Below are 15,739 nucleotides of genomic sequence, written 5' to 3'. Positions count from 1 at the left end.
AAAAGTACAAACTTACGGACCACCTGTGCATCCACACAGGCGAGCGGCCATATCAGTGCTCCGTCTGCTCGCAGAGCTTCTCGCAACAATCCACTCTATCAGCCCACCAACGCGTCCATACAGACGAGCGACCAGTTTAAGTGTCATTTCTGCCCTCAAAGCTTTCGGTGGAGTAACACTTTCAAGACACATCTGCGCACTCACACTGGAGAACGTCCATTTCAGTGCTCCTTCTGCCCGCAAAGCTTTCCATATCAGTCCGCCCTATCAGATCACCTACGCATCCACACAGGTGAACGGCCGTACAGTTGCACTGTCTGTGCAAAGTCTTTTGTGCGGAGCAGTCACTTGAAAAGTCACATGAAAACTCACACAGGCGAAAGACTGTACAGCTGCACTGTCTGCTCCAAGTCTTTTGTTCGGGGCACTCACTTGAAAATTCACATGCGAACACACACAGGCGAGAGACCGTACAGCTGCACTGTCTGCTCCAAGTCTTTTATGCAGAGCTGTGACTTGCAAACTCACATGAAAACACACACAGGCGAAAGACCCTATAGCTGCACCGTCTGCTCCAAGTCATTTGTGCAGAGCATTCACTTGAAAAGTCATATGAAAACACAACACTGAGTATGTTACCAGCCTGGCATGTGTGAATTGACATTATGTTGGTATTTCAGTACTTCATGCAGTATGCTGCATGTGATTCTAGTACGCCTGGAACTGACACCACGCGAAGAAGTCATAAGCATATTGCGAAAGTGTTATTGCTCTAGTTAATAGGAATCAATAAAGCTTTTTTGAAATGGATTGCGTTATTGATCAACTCAGTTGATAGAAGAAAAAAATTATTCTTGCTTTGATTTGTCCGCATCATTAACCTCATGATTGATGCTCACCTTGCTTTCTTTGCCCTTCTTCGTAGAGTTGCAACTCCCCTCTATGCTTTTGTCCCTGCTTTAAGAGCCACGAATTGCCACACAAATGACAATAAAAGATACATTGCAAGATCTTACTGTTTTTTATTACCTTTCTTTCTTTCTTTGTCTAAAGCACAGAGCATCAATTTCTATCTGGCAATACCCCATGTTCATTATCATTTATAGTCTGCTTTTTTTGTGTGCCTTTATATTTTACTTCATCACTACCAAGATGTCATGAAATCATTGGAGACAGGTGCAGGCTGAACTGCTTCGGCATGTAAACTTAGCATATCACCCGCAGGGGTACTTGCATATCACCCGCAGGGGTGCTTGCAAATCTGCAGGCATTTGGTGTGTTGCGACACCACAGACCCGAGCACGTGTGGGTTGGACCCACTTGTCACAGCTCAGGTAGGCATGGCTGAGCTGTGATGGCACAAAGACTAAAGAAGAAGATCCCAGTATTCTAAGTACCCTTTACTTTGACCCTGAGGTGCCCTTGGTGGAGGCAGCGAAGTGTTGTGCCATGGTAACTTCAAAAGGCATTAGGTTGAAGAAAAATGAGAAACCTTCGTCGTTATCTAAAAATTTTAAACTCTGAAAGTAGGCAGGCGCCTCCAAGTCTGCATCAACACATGTGCTTTATTCAATGGCACGGCAAGCTGTGCGAAAGACAGCAGAGAAGAATATTTATGGTGGCTAATACTTATTAGAATTGAACAATAAATGCAAATACATACCATGTTGTAACATGTACGTCTTTCAGAACAGTTAAAAAGAAAGGAACAATAGAGACTTCGTTTCTTTGACCTTTGTTCCTTTTCTTTGTTCCCTCTTTATTTTCTTCTGCAACACATGCATGTGTTATGTTGGTGTGTAATTTCATTTTTCGTTCACTTCCACTGAAAGCTGCAGGTTCAGTGCCATGTTTCATGGTCCTTTTCTTTTCTCTGTGATCTTGTGTTCGGTTTCTGCTGACATTCACTTAGACATGTGAACCAGATAGTCCTGGTATCATCAGTATTATTACATGCTGTGCTGATGTAGTGTGGCATGGGCAACATCTAAAGGGCATCAAGGCTTACCTACATCCACATGAATAAATGAATGAATGAATGAATGAATGAATGAATGAATGAATGAATGAGATGTATTTGCGTTTTGAGAAAAAAAGATATATTGCTACTCTTTTTTTTTTCTACTAAGAACGCTCCCTGGTTGAAAGCCAGCTCCACCCATTTTTTACACCTGAGGAATGGCTTTATCTCGGGCATTCTCGTCTAAATGTCGCAAAGGAACAGAGAATTCGATCCTTATGGCCATCACTTTACCGATTCAGTTGAATTTAAATGAAGTTGGCATATTTTCATTATAGCAAGCAGACGACCTCTCATTTGGACTGTCCTATATTTAACAAAAGTTTAATGCTATAGAACTTTAACAAAGTTTGAGTACCCATGGTATTCAACTATGTAATAACATTGCTGGCTACGAGGTCCTTGGGATAATTGTTCACCTACATATTGAATGATATCACCTACATATTGAATGATATTCAAAATCAGAAGAAAAAAAAAAAACTGAGTTAGACTGCCAAATCTCGTTTAGGTCACTTCAAAATTCAATAGATTTAAGGTTCAAGTCTCACCTTAATCTCATTACAGTAAACATGAATACTAGAACCACTTCAGCACTAAAAGCAGCAATCATTTCACTCCTTTATACCATGTTGATATGAATGTTCGTAGGACGTGACGTGGTGTTTGTTCTTGCTGCATGGTTCATCTTTGTCGACATCTTTATTCACTTTGTTAGCGAGTGTCAGTGAGACGAATGTGAGTAGAGTTCTAGAGTACAGCTCTTGAGTACCCGTTGATGCCTATGCATTGTCCTCTTCAATGTAACCAAACGAACAGTCGGTGCTAGAGAGGATAAATGGCAGTGATAGTGAGGAGTGCTTGAGGAGGAACATAAAAGTGGTACTACGCTACCTTGCGTGCATCACCATCACTAAAAACAGTGCTTCCCAAAGTCCAGTGTTCACAATTTCTTTCTAAAAGTGAGTGACACAACCAGTGAAAGTGCTTTGTCTGCCACTGCTGTTAAACGAGCTACCCGAACAGAGGTTGAGTGCCAAGGACGCCAGAATCTAGAAGTGTGGGCTGCCAAAGCATAAGTTAAAAGAGCCTCTCAACACTTTGTCAAGTAATCTTTGAATGACTTCATTAAAAGAGTCGTTTGCGTCATGAATTGACTGCTGCAAAAATTTTTAGAATAGGTCGAGTACGAGCGGAGTTACAGGTATTTGTTGCATGCTCTAAGCACTTTCTCTCTCCTTTCATACTAGTGGGAGTGCTGAAAGCTAAGCGACGGGGAGGAGGGGAGATGACAAACTAGGGGGCAAGAAGCTACGACCATTCACCAGTGCGCGTGATGACCTTCAGTACTTTCTTTTCCCTTTTTCTTCGAATGCCCTCGTTACTTTCAAGTTTTGGGACGTTAAACCCCAGATATTATTATTACTTTCAGTGTTATCGTGAGCGAGTGCACAGGCACCTCGCAGCATCCCGCAGTGGCTGCATTAACTGTGCAGATCACAATGCTCAAATCAACCAATGGCTGTGGACTTTCTGTTTATGGCACAGTAATTTTACTTTATGGCATCATTTGTTGAGAGGAGAGTGAGGGATTTCTAGCTGACTTTGAGAATTAATTGGGAATTCCAGGCAACATGCAGTGCTATTATGTCTGGCTCACATGTTCTCAGGAGTCTTGACTACCGATCAGCAGCATTTTCTGACCATGCTAAAAAAGTGTTGCAGGGCCCCGCTTTAAATGCCATCACAGAGAAGGTCTGGAGCTGCGCAGTGCTGCAGTGAGCACCCAGCTGTTTGCATATGTTTAATTGAATACCGCCTAAAAAGCTGCACTTAATATTTGCATTAGCGAGTATCGTAATCTTATATGAACTTTTTTCTTATGTACTTTATACCATAGGTATTGCCAACAAAGAATGCATGAATAGAGCACTTAGAGGAGGTGCAGGAGTGGTTTGACATACTTATGCGTGTTCAAAGAGTGTTACGCATGTACCAGTAATTAGTATTGATCACATCCACTTATACCTCTTGTGAATGCATATGCTGAGCTGTACTGGAGCATTTTTTCCCACTGTGTTATCTTTAACATGCTGAACATCCAGCTTCATTGATACATATTGTTTCTATCCTTACAGATTCGCAAATGTCGTATGCTTACCTCAAGGGCTCAAGGCATATTTGAAAACAAGCCAGGATGAAGTTTGCCACAACTTGAATAGCATGGTTCTCGCCAAACAGAACTTATGTTCAGAAGTTCTAACCAGGCATTGGTTCTCTGGTTACTTTGTAGAGACAGAACGAGCGTACAGTTACTGCATGCTTTCAAATTCACTGCATTTGCAGGAAGGCCAGGCGAAAATGGGAGCAGAATAATTTGATTTAACATAAAAAAAAACAAAAATAGTGCACTTGTTCACCACTGTTGTCATTGTTTTGTTATTATTGTCGTTGTTGTTGCTATTGTATGTAGTGTTGTGTACTGTCAAGTCACTGGTGACTTGTGTAGACACAATTAGTATATGGCCACCAGTGAGGCTGATTTAATACGTGTACATTAAGGTCACCTAAGCCTTTACTGTTGGCAAAGTGCATTGGTGCCCCCAAAATTTTCTGCTTCTACTCTAAAACGTTTTGCCATAGACTGTTGTTCAATGTGACACTCATTGCTCGCACTGTTAACATGTTTTCTTTCAGAATTATTATAGTGTTTTTGCGTTAGGTAGTCCGAAAGAAGTTCCGAGTTCACTAAGTGGTTCTGAATGTTTATTTTTATGGTCAAGACTACGTGAAAATTCAGCAACTTCTTCTCGTCTTCAGCAACATCCTTACAAAAAAAAAAATCTGCAGGTGACCCTAATCATAGTGGCACTCCCACATCATCATTCATGTGCCCTGGAGTATTCCTTAGGTTAACTTTGTGTTTCATTGCACTGCCGAAGCAGATCACAGAGGCCTACATAGAAAGAATTGCATGGTTAAAATGTGATCCGCCAACAATCCTAGCTGCTCACAAGAAAACTATGCACTCTTTCAATGAACTCAATAAATTAACTTTCATCAATCATCCTGAAAGTTAATTGGCCCTTATCTTGAGAAAACTTATGCTCCGATATCATATGTATACAATTTAACTTTTAAACGAACACTGACATAAAATTTAGCTCTAGATGTCTCCTACGTTCGATTGCTCGGTATGCATGAGAATTTTATACTAAATTTGAATGGTGGCCGTCACCTGGAGGTTATTTTATTTCGAGGGAAAAGAGCGTACGAAAGCTTAGTGGGGCTTTTAGCAGCCTGCGACATCGATAGCGGGACATGTTCGGTGTGGCCCATACCATCATGGGTCACAACGCGCTAGTAGTGATGACGTTGCCGATCCAAGTGTTCTCATCGTGGCGTTGAGTGGCACCAACACCTGGAAACGCTCTCACTTCCAGTGGCTCTCCTCTCTCTTCATGCCTTATCTTCGTCGTGCCGCTTTGTATGATTTCATGAAATTACAAGACGCGAACTACCACGAAAAGACAGGCGAAAGGAAAAAGCATTATTTGACGTATGCTCGTCAATCAGCATGTCGGGGGAACCGTTGTGAGCTGCAGTTGTGGTGTTCGAAGCACGGAAAAAGCGGAAAGATTGTGTCGTTTACGCGTACGGTAGACGCCAACACGAACACAAGCTATAAAAGTGGAGTAGCGTATAGGTAAATATCATCGCTAAAAATTAACATGCAGGTGGGTTAATAGAGAATTTTAGTTCGTCCGTAGACTTCATGCATTAGCATAATACCAGGTTACGGCTGCCGTAAACGTGAGAGGCCGGGTAGGTGGGGCATCTAGCAGCGGGAAGAGGAACCTGGTGAGCACAGAATTGTTATACTAGAAACCTTATATATTCTACTTCTCCTCTGGTGTTCATTCGTTTTTCTGATATTCCGTAAACCCCTTTGCGTATACCGGAATGTTGTACAAGCTAAAATTCTCTGATATAGCTAACTGAGGCATACCGTTTTACCACGTGTTAACGCACGTAGTAGGCAACCATTTGTATTGAGGTGCAACCGCAATGTTAATCCATCATGGTGTCTGAGCTAAAACGTATTCTTAAGCACTAATGTACGTAAACATAGACGATTCCCTTGTCAAAAAGATATATTTCATGCATTGCAGCATTGTTTTCTATTGCCTTTACATTTGCACGAGAATGTTGAAGGTAACTGAGGCCACCAATCGAGGTACATACTGGTAAATTTTAACTAACGGATGCTTTGTTTTCATTTCTTTGTCTTGACTATGTATTTGTTGCTACTGTCTCTGTTTAAACTGTTGATCCATTGCTGATGTCACTGTTGATTTGTATCGGCGGCAAAAGTCCAACCACCAACCATGAAACCCTGTGAAAGATGCAAAGAAAGCTGTTCACTTTGAAATAGAACTTCCCCTTGTGTGGTTAATAAAAATGGCATATCTCATGTGTTCAGAAGAGGAAAAAATAGACTGAAATGCAAGCGTAGTTGGTGTGTTTTAACAAAGAAATTAACAAGCAACTTGAGAATAATTTATTCATACTGATAATTATGTAATGCATGGAGCTTTGGTTCATAGCTGTTCTTAGTTTGGCATACTGCTTCGAACATCAGAGGCCATGCATGCACTCCTGCTGCTTTAAGGCACTTTAAGGTACATCACCACCTTTTTTGTAAATTTTTTAATATTTTGACCTTTACAATTTTATTTTAAAATGGACTTATAAAGGATCGTTTTAAACTATGTTCATATGCAGAAAAGAGTGAAAAAAGATCAGAATAGGATTTGTTATTGACAAAACATTGCCCAAACTCGGCCTTTACGCGAACAGTCATAACTTGAGAATGGAGCTCCGGAATTAAGAACTTTTTATTTGCACAAAGGTAGCCAACTTAACACACTGTGCAATGAACTAGGATGTTGGCTATTTGATGATTGGGAATCAAGTTAGAGTAAAAATACGAACGAAAACAAAAAAATTGGCGCTCTTTTTCTGAAATGCTTGAAATAAAGCATTTTTACATAAAAACTTAACAATCGTTTTTATTGATCCTAGTTCATTGCACAGGCCAGTAATAAAGCAACAAGCATGCAAAGTTTCAGTGAAAAATATTTAGTGTTTATTCCTTATGAAGTTACAACTGTTTGCGTGACAAAACGAGTTTAAAGTTTTCCTGTGTTTGTACAAACAGGATGCTGATGCCCTGAACAGTTCAAATCCACCAGGCTTATTACTAGGGCCCTCCTTAGATGCCATGAGCTCTTTCTTTTTTTGCTTTTGTTGCTGCCCGTCTTTTCTTCCGGTGTTGTTTTGCTTCGCCAGTCGACTGAGGCTGGGCTTTCCTTACACGGTATTGGTCCCTAGCGTATACAGTACACACTACTAGTGTAGCATCAGGTAGCATGCTACGATAGTTTGGCGGCCAGGTTCGATGCCTGCTTCTCTCAAAATAATGACAAACTACGCAGCGTTAACCAGCAGTAGCATGAAGCGCGCGCAAAGTAAGCAACAGAGACGCTCGAACTAGAGTGTACTCTACTCGAACGGTGTCGAACCGCTCGAACCAAGGGTCGGTTTCTTCGTATACCTCCCATAGGACGCGAAATTCAAACGCTCCGCCGACGCAAGCGCCGACAGCGCCGAGAGCGCTATCGAGTTACGCCCCTTGCGGAAGGCCGCCAAGCTCAGTTGGGCGATGACGTAGCGATTACGTTGCTTACGTCGTCAGGGCAACAGTAACAACAGCCGCTCGCCTCCACCCCTCTTCCTCCCTCTCCGCGCGCCGTTTTCTTTCTTTTTTTTTTGTGCGCTTGCTTTTTCTCCTCTCCCATGCCGCGCACCGTTTTTTTTGTACGCTTGCTTTTTTCCTCTCCTATGCCCCGCGCCGGGATTTTTTTTTTTTTTTTGTTCGCGTGCGCTCGCGCGCGTGCTGTGCTTGGCCGCGCATTCGTGTTTGCCCGCAGCCAGCATGTGCTGGAGCATAAAGGATGAATCCACCTACAATATTTCTGTTACCTCTTTTTATTGTTCTGTTTCCGAAACCCAAGATTTGCATGTAATGGGGCGCGATATAAGTTCAGGAGAAGAACAGAAGGGAAGAATTCACAGTGTGTGCATGACTAAACACAAGAGTTCATTGTAAAATTTATAAATTATAAAATCGAACACATCGAAAAGTGTAGGCCCTTTGACGTACACACATATAAGAAACACGGTTTTCATTTGGTGCAATACCGAGCAAAGTGCAGAGGAGCCTCTGATGAGAGGTAATCATGTAGTTCAAAGAAATGTCAGTGCATGACAAAAACATAACGAATCGCAAAATATGTAAATATGAAATAATACTGCAAAGATTTACTTATTAACCGTTGAAATGATACGAAACACAAAGCAACAAGTTACATATTTGCTCAGATTTTGCACAAATATACATCAAATGCTGGACACCTTCACTAGATAAACAAAATGAAAAAGATAAGATTTAGCACAGTAAGTAGTACATTGCGCTAAAAAGAGCAAGACACAATATATGGTACTTGAACACTACTTGAAAGCTAGTTTGTGGCAACGGGATGCAGGCCATGGTCAGTTTATGCAGCAGCACACGACATTCGAAGAAAAGTGTATTACTCAACGACCAGGTGAAATAAGCCTATACGCAGCTTTTCTTTCACCGCGAATACAATGCCTAGCTGAATATAACGCCACTGAAGGGAGGACGTCATGTCGGGTACACTGAGCACTTCACTGTGATAAACACAGTGAAATTCTGCATATAGGACATGTCTCATGCCTACACATGAATCCTTAGAGCGGTTTTTCCATAGGTAATAACAGAGACAATATATAAACACGTAGAGTACTTCTTCAGCCGTAAGTACATAGCATATTCACGCACAGAGAAGAAGCACTGGGGGCAGGACAGAAAGCTGGTCCACTTGAGTTGCGGATCGAGACTTCGCAGAGAGCTGATTATACAGCTGTTAACCCCTCCTTGGGCAAACGCATCAGTTCTTGCCTTCTCGAATACTCCGAAAACGTTTCCATCCTGAAATAAAGCAATTGAAAACTATTAATTCCAACGATACAAATTATGCAGTCGCATGAGGCAAACGTAGGTTCGTCGTCTCGGCTCAGTGCAAGCTGCTATACATTAGGCAGCTTTAGAATAGCGTACGCTATGTTAGCGTTTGCGGCTCGCTATTTCCGTCACTACGGGAGCCCGCAAACGGTTAGCGTACGACGCATGCACAGTTGCGCGAAAAGCCAACGCAAACCTTTTCGTACGCTATTCTAAAACTGCCTATTGAGTCTCAGAAACGCGTATTTAAACGATGGCGAGTGATAAACAGGCAAAAAAAGCAAAACGCACTTCCATCACGTAGTTCTGTCATAGACGCAAAAGTTAAACTATGAGTCTCAAGTGCTTTAATTTCATTGCTTCTAGGAACAGCGATATTAACCGCAACATCGTGCTCTTCACGATTCAGGCATTGTTCTGCGCGCAGAGCACGCAGTGTATTGAAGCGCTGCCTGCCTTGCCCCACTGAACAGTGCGGGGCTTTGTGTGTGTGCGCGTCTGTGTGTGTGAGTGTGTGTTTAGTGCTGTGTGCGACGTCGTTCTCGAACAGCGGGGTGCCTTCGGTGTCACTAATGGTTCCGGGAACTGTGGGCTGACCCCTCGCCACGTGCGAGGCGACGCCGCGCGCGAAGCCACGAACCGCTCCTCCTCCTCCTTCTTGTGCCAGGGCGCGAAGAAGGCCCGGACTTCACGCCTCAGTCTGCCTTATTCAGCCCAAGAATTCGCACCGCTTTTTACGGTGTCGAGTGCTTTTCTCAACTAAACTTTGCCATTTCTTTGTATAACCCAGTGACCTAATTAAAAGTTTTGGTTTAAAGAAGTTAATTGTATTCGACCCGTTATCTGGCTGGCTAGCTACGCGACTTTTTTGATTCCGTTGGAAAAGTCACCGCGAGGCCAGCACAGTAAAAAGCGAAGTCTTCTCCCATCGGCCGCCAGCATCACGTCCGCCGGCAGTGCATACGTCGCTACAGCAAGACCATCGGCTTGCTCAAGACCACCACGTACTGCAAGGACACGGCATCGCTCCAGTGATGACCTGCTGACGGCACAAAGGGCAACAAGGTAGGCTCATTCCATGACATCTATCAGCTTAGCTTCGTTGACAACATACGTCCGCTCCGCACGAGACACGTTGTGAAGGAAGCATGGAACAGGACAAGCTGACAGAGCAGACCGCAGAGAACTGCACCGCATTAGAGCACGAACCTGCGGCGATCAACGTTCGTCCGCGCAGAGTAACTACGCTCTCAGCAAAAGCTACAGAGAATTACGAAGCGAGCTGCGAACAGCATCGCCGTAGAACAGACGCTGCATGGGAGTGCGTCGAGGCGGCCATCCTCAAGCTATCCAGCGCGCACGAAGAGGCTGTCGACGTTATCGCTGCGCAGCTTCGTTCAAGCTATGAGCGATACAAGAAGATCTCCGACAAGTACACTGCTTTCTTGACCGCTACGGAGACGCAGGCAAGTCGGAAAGAGCTCGACATGTTAAGTGCCATAGACGCGGATCGAGACATGATAGTGAAAGAGAGGCTTCGAGAGACCACGGAGCAAGCGCGCAACCTCAGAGCGGAAACTGCGTCGAAGCGCTCGCTATCGGTGAGCTCAAGAGCTTCGTCAGTGTCACGACGCTCGGGTTCCTCGACCATGAGCATAGCTGCAGCACAGGCGCGTGCGCGGGCAGACGCCGTGAGAGCCAGGGCAGCCTTCAGCCGTAGAGAAGCTGCGATGCGCCTCGAGAAAGCCAAGATTGATGCAGAACTAGAAATCCTGCATCACGAGAGAGAAGTGGCCGTCGCAGAAGCTCAAGCAAATGCGTTGGAGGCAGCTGCGGAGCAGGATGGCGGGGAGAGGTCACGAGTGACGCCTTCCGTTGACCCGACCTTACGGACCGCGAGCTATGTAACCCAACAGGAAGAATTAAATGTCGGGAGGTTTCAGTCGCCTCATCCACCTGTTGTCTCTGTGACAAACCGCGATGAGGATGACAGCGTCCTTTCAGGAGCTGCTGTAGCTCACAACAGTCCGACGGGCGTTCGCGTCATTCAACCTCTGTCTATTCATGAGGTAGCGCCCGACGGTTCAAGCACGGAGCTGGCTGGTGTCCTGAAATTCCTGTGCCGAAGAGATCTTGTTTCGGGTGGCCTCACGAAGTTTGATGACCAGCCCGAAAATTATCGCGCCTGGAAATCGTCCTTCAAAGGTGTCACTCGTGATCTGGGTCTCTCCCCTCGGGAGGAGTTAGATCTACTTATCAAGTGGCTCGGCCCAAGATCTGCGACACAGGCACAAAGGCTCAAATCTGTGCACGTGGAAGATTTCGCAGCAGGTTTGAACACCGTGTGGAATAGGCTAGACGGCACCTATGGTTGCCCTGAGGTGGTGGAGGACTCTTTGCTAAAAAGACTCGAAGATTTCCCGAGGGTGTCTCACCGGGATGCCATTAAACTTCAGGAGCTTAGCGATCTTCTCCTTGAACTTGAGGTTGCAAAGGCGGACCCACATTTGGAAGGTCTCAGGTACCTTGACACTGCAAGAGGGGTGAATGCTATCGTCGCAAAGCTCCCTCCCGGTCTGCAGGAGAAATGGATGTCGGCAGGGTCAAAATACAAAAAAGAACATCAGACTGCATTTCCGCCGTTTTCCTTCTTCTCAAAATTCATAATGGATGAAGCCGGTATGAGGAACGACCCAAGTTTTAAGCTTTCGCGCGATACGCCAGCTGACTTCAGCGCAAGGAAACAAGAGAACTCTAAAACAAGGCCGAAAGCAACCGTCTCCACAAAGAAAACTGAAATCGACTCCACTTCAGCGGATACATGTCAGGACACTATCCCAAACGGGCAGCCAGCTCAGGCAAAGAACTCGGTGGACAAATGGTGCCCCCTCCATAAGAAGCCTCACCCCTTAGAGAAGTGTCGCGCCTTCCGGGAGAAGAATCAGGAAGAACGAACGGAATTTCTCAGGCAGCAAGGAATCTGCATGCGCTGCTGTTTGTCGCACAGTCACATCAAAGCGCAATGCCAGGCGATCTTGAGGTGCCGCGTATGCGAGAGTGGCGACCACGCTACAGCCTTACACGTTGCATCGCCAAGTTCATCACTCTCGAGTGTAACCGCCTCCAACGTGAGCGCAGCAGAGAGTTCCGAGAGACGGGTAACATCTACACGTACTCATGTTGCGAGTGGAAGCGATGACAGCAAGTCGTGCGCAAAACTTTGCCTTGTGGATGTGGCTCACGACTCTGATCCCAGCAAGACGCTTAGAGCATACGTAATCCTGGATGAGCAAAGTAACCGCTCACTAGTCAAGTCAGAACTCCTTGATTACTTCCGGGTGAACGGAACTCCTGTCCAGTACACATTGCGCACCTGTTCAGGCAACACTGCGGTAGCTGGAAGATCAGCCGACGGCTTCTCCGTACACAGCTTAGCCGGCGATGTGAAGCTGCACCTTCCACCTTTGCTCGAGTGCAACGAGATCCCTGATAACAGGAGCGAAATTCCAACTCCGGACGCTGCGCAGAGCTACCCTCATTTAAGAAAGATCGCGAATGAGATTCCGCCCATTGACTCAGAAGCCAACATTCTACTTCTCCTGGGACGAGACATACTAAGAGCCCACAAGGTGCGCCGGACTCTCAACGGGCCGCACGACGCTCCTTACGCTCAGAAACTCGACCTGGGTTGGGTCATTGTGGGTGACGTCTGCGCCAACCGCACGCGGAAGGCAACGAGCGTTAACGTGTTCAAGACTCACGTGCTGGAAAACGGACGGCCTTCGCTCTTCGAGCCATGCTCCAATCATTTCTTCGTTAAAGAAACACCGGTCCCCAAGGCTAATGAACTTCCGCCTCCTCAAGGCTCAACCGTAACGGCAGACACAAAAGGCATCCATTCCCATTGGCTATTTGAAACCACTGATTCAGATGAGCAGCGTGCTCTCTCTATCGAGGACAGAAAATTTATCGAAATGATGGACAGGGATTTCGCTCGAAACGAAACCAACAGCTGGGTCGCACCACTTCCATTCCGCACCCCGAGATGCAAGCTTCCGAACAACAGACAGCAAGCTCTCTCTCGTCTGTTTTCATTACGCAGAACGTTGCTAAGGAACCCGGAGACGAGGGAGCGTTTTATGAGGTTCATGGAAGAATTGTTCGTGAGCGGACACGCCGAGGAAGCTCCCCCACTTTGTGAGAACGACGAGCGCTGGTATTTGCCGATATTCGGTGTGTGCCACCCACAAAAGCCCGATCAGATAAGGGTAGTTTTTGATTCAAGCGCTCAGCACGAAGGGGTCTCCCTCAACAGCGCCCTACTGACTGGTCCTGACATGACAAACAATCTTGTCGGAATCTTGGTGCGCTTCCGGGAAGAACCGGTGGGAGTAATGGCAGATGTCCAACAAATGTTTTACAGTTTCACGGTTCGAGAGGACCATCGAGACTTCCTGAGGTTTCTCTGGTTCAGAGACAACGACTTGAACAGAGAGATAATTGAGTGCCGAATGAAAGTGCATGTTTTCGGCAACAGCCCATCGCCCGCCGTAGCTACCTACGGGCTTCGACGAACAGCTCGAGAGGCTGTTCAGCAGTTCGGAGAGGACGCAAAGAAGTTTGTCGAAAGAGACTTCTACGTGGACGATGCCCTGAAGTCGTTTCCAACCGAAGAGGATGCCATTGGCCTGTTAAAGACGACGCAACAAATGCTTGCATCTGCTAACATTCGGCTGCACAAAATAGCCTCAAACAGGCAAAACGTTTTGCTTGCGTTCCCATCCGAGGACCACGCGAAAGGTTTGCAAAACCTCGACTTCAGCGCTGACCCATTGCCCACACAGAGAAGCCTTGGCTTGCTTTGGGACGTACGCGACGACAGCTTCGTTTTCCGGGCCCCACTTCAGGACAAGCCATATACTCGGAGAGGTGTATTATCGACGGTCAATAGCCTATACGACCCGCTGGGTTTTGTAGCTCCAGTCACGGTGCAAGGAAAACATCTGCTTCGCAAGCTGACGGCAGAAGGCTACGACTGGGACACTCCTCTCTCGGAGGACAAGCGACGACAGTGGGACGAGTGGAAAACCTCGCTTCAAGCATTACACGATCTCCGAATCGCACGATCGTATGCCCCAATGTCGCTACGCGAGGCTCGATGCAAAGAACTTCACGTCTTCTCGGACGCGTCCACGAAAGCCATAGCAGCAGTGGCATATCTGCGTGTGATCGACGTAGACGGGGGCAAACACATTGGATTTGTTATGGGAAAGGCCAAACTGACCCCTCAGCCAGAACACACCATACCAAGGCTTGAGTTGTGTGCAGCGGTGCTTGCGGTTGAAATGACTGATTTCATCCTACGAGAGTTAGACTTTCGGCCGGATTCGGTGGTATTCTACACAGACAGCAAGGTAGTTTTGGGATATATTTTCAACGAGACCAGGCGGTTCCACGTGTACGTAGCCAACAGAGTCCAGCGCATTCGCAAGAGCACGCTACCGGAGCAGTGGAAGTACGTCCGCACGGACGAAAATCCGGCAGACCACGCCACGAGAATGGTGCCAGCGACGCGGCTCAAGGGCACAAACTGGTTCACGGCACCAGACTTCCTTTCGCGGCATGAGACAGATCCCGCAACACAGGATTTCGTCCTCGTGGATCCTGACCATGACAAAGAACTGAGGCCCGAGGCCAGCACGTTTGTTACCAAGGTGAACGTAAACGAACGACTCGGATCCAACCGCTTCAGTAGGTTTTCAAGCTGGCAATCACTACAACGCGCTGTCGCCAGTCTGATCCACGTAGTACGGCAGCGGGGAAAAGAGCCCCAGCCAGAGGCAGATGCTGTGCAGCTGCTACTGAGGGCCAAGACTGTCGCAATTCGGGCAGTGCAGCAGGATGCTTTCTCCGAGGAGATACACTGCATTCGTGAGCAAAAGTCACTTCCTAGAAATAGCCCACTCCGAAAACTCGATCCGTTTCTCGACGCACGTGGTTTGCTTCGCGTCGGCGGCCGCTTGAACAAAGGCGACTTTCCGGACGACGAAAGAAATCCCCTGATAATCCCGGGCCGGCACCATGTTGCGACACTCCTTGTGCGTCACTACCATGAGCGTGTGCAACACCAAGGCAGACACTTTACTGAGGGCGCCATTCGGTCGGCTGGTTGCTGGCTAATCGGAGGCAAGACAGGGTTCGTACAGGTTTCAAAGGAGAAAATTCAAGGATATTCAAGGACTTTCAAGGCCCTATAGGAGGATTTTCAAGGCCCTCTTCGAGAGGTAATTTTTTTTCCCATGTCGAAGATCTTGAAAGAGTGCTCTCAAAAGGTCTGACATTTATTGCACAAAGAAAAATACATGTCACAATACAAATCTGCTTGTATTGCACACAATAAAAAATAAAGATATGTTTACCAAATATCACAACATAAATTGCTTCAAATGCACAAAAATCTTCAGGAAGCAGCTCCTTATAGCTGCCCACTTATACATATCACAATGCAATTCTGCTTGTATTGCACGCAATAGAAATAAATAAAGATAGCTTCATCAAATATCACAATGCAAATTGCTTCAAATGCACAAAGCACCTAGCGGCTGCCC

The 15,739-nt window shown here is 46.1% G+C and overlaps 1 protein-coding gene across 1 annotated transcript in view; it reads left to right on the top strand.

The window, feature by feature from the left end:
- LOC119383191 (zinc finger protein 1 homolog) overlaps window positions 1-15,739 on the top strand; it is a 92,570-nt gene that overhangs the window by 56,376 nt on the left and 20,455 nt on the right. The gene's annotated exons all lie outside the window — the stretch shown is intronic.

Source organism: Rhipicephalus sanguineus, chromosome 2, assembly GCF_013339695.2.
Source record: "Rhipicephalus sanguineus isolate Rsan-2018 chromosome 2, BIME_Rsan_1.4, whole genome shotgun sequence".
Lineage (NCBI taxonomy): Eukaryota > Metazoa > Arthropoda > Arachnida > Ixodida > Ixodidae > Rhipicephalus > Rhipicephalus sanguineus.
The sequence above is the reverse complement of the archived record's forward strand: the minus strand, read 5'-3'. Positions and strand labels throughout refer to the sequence as shown.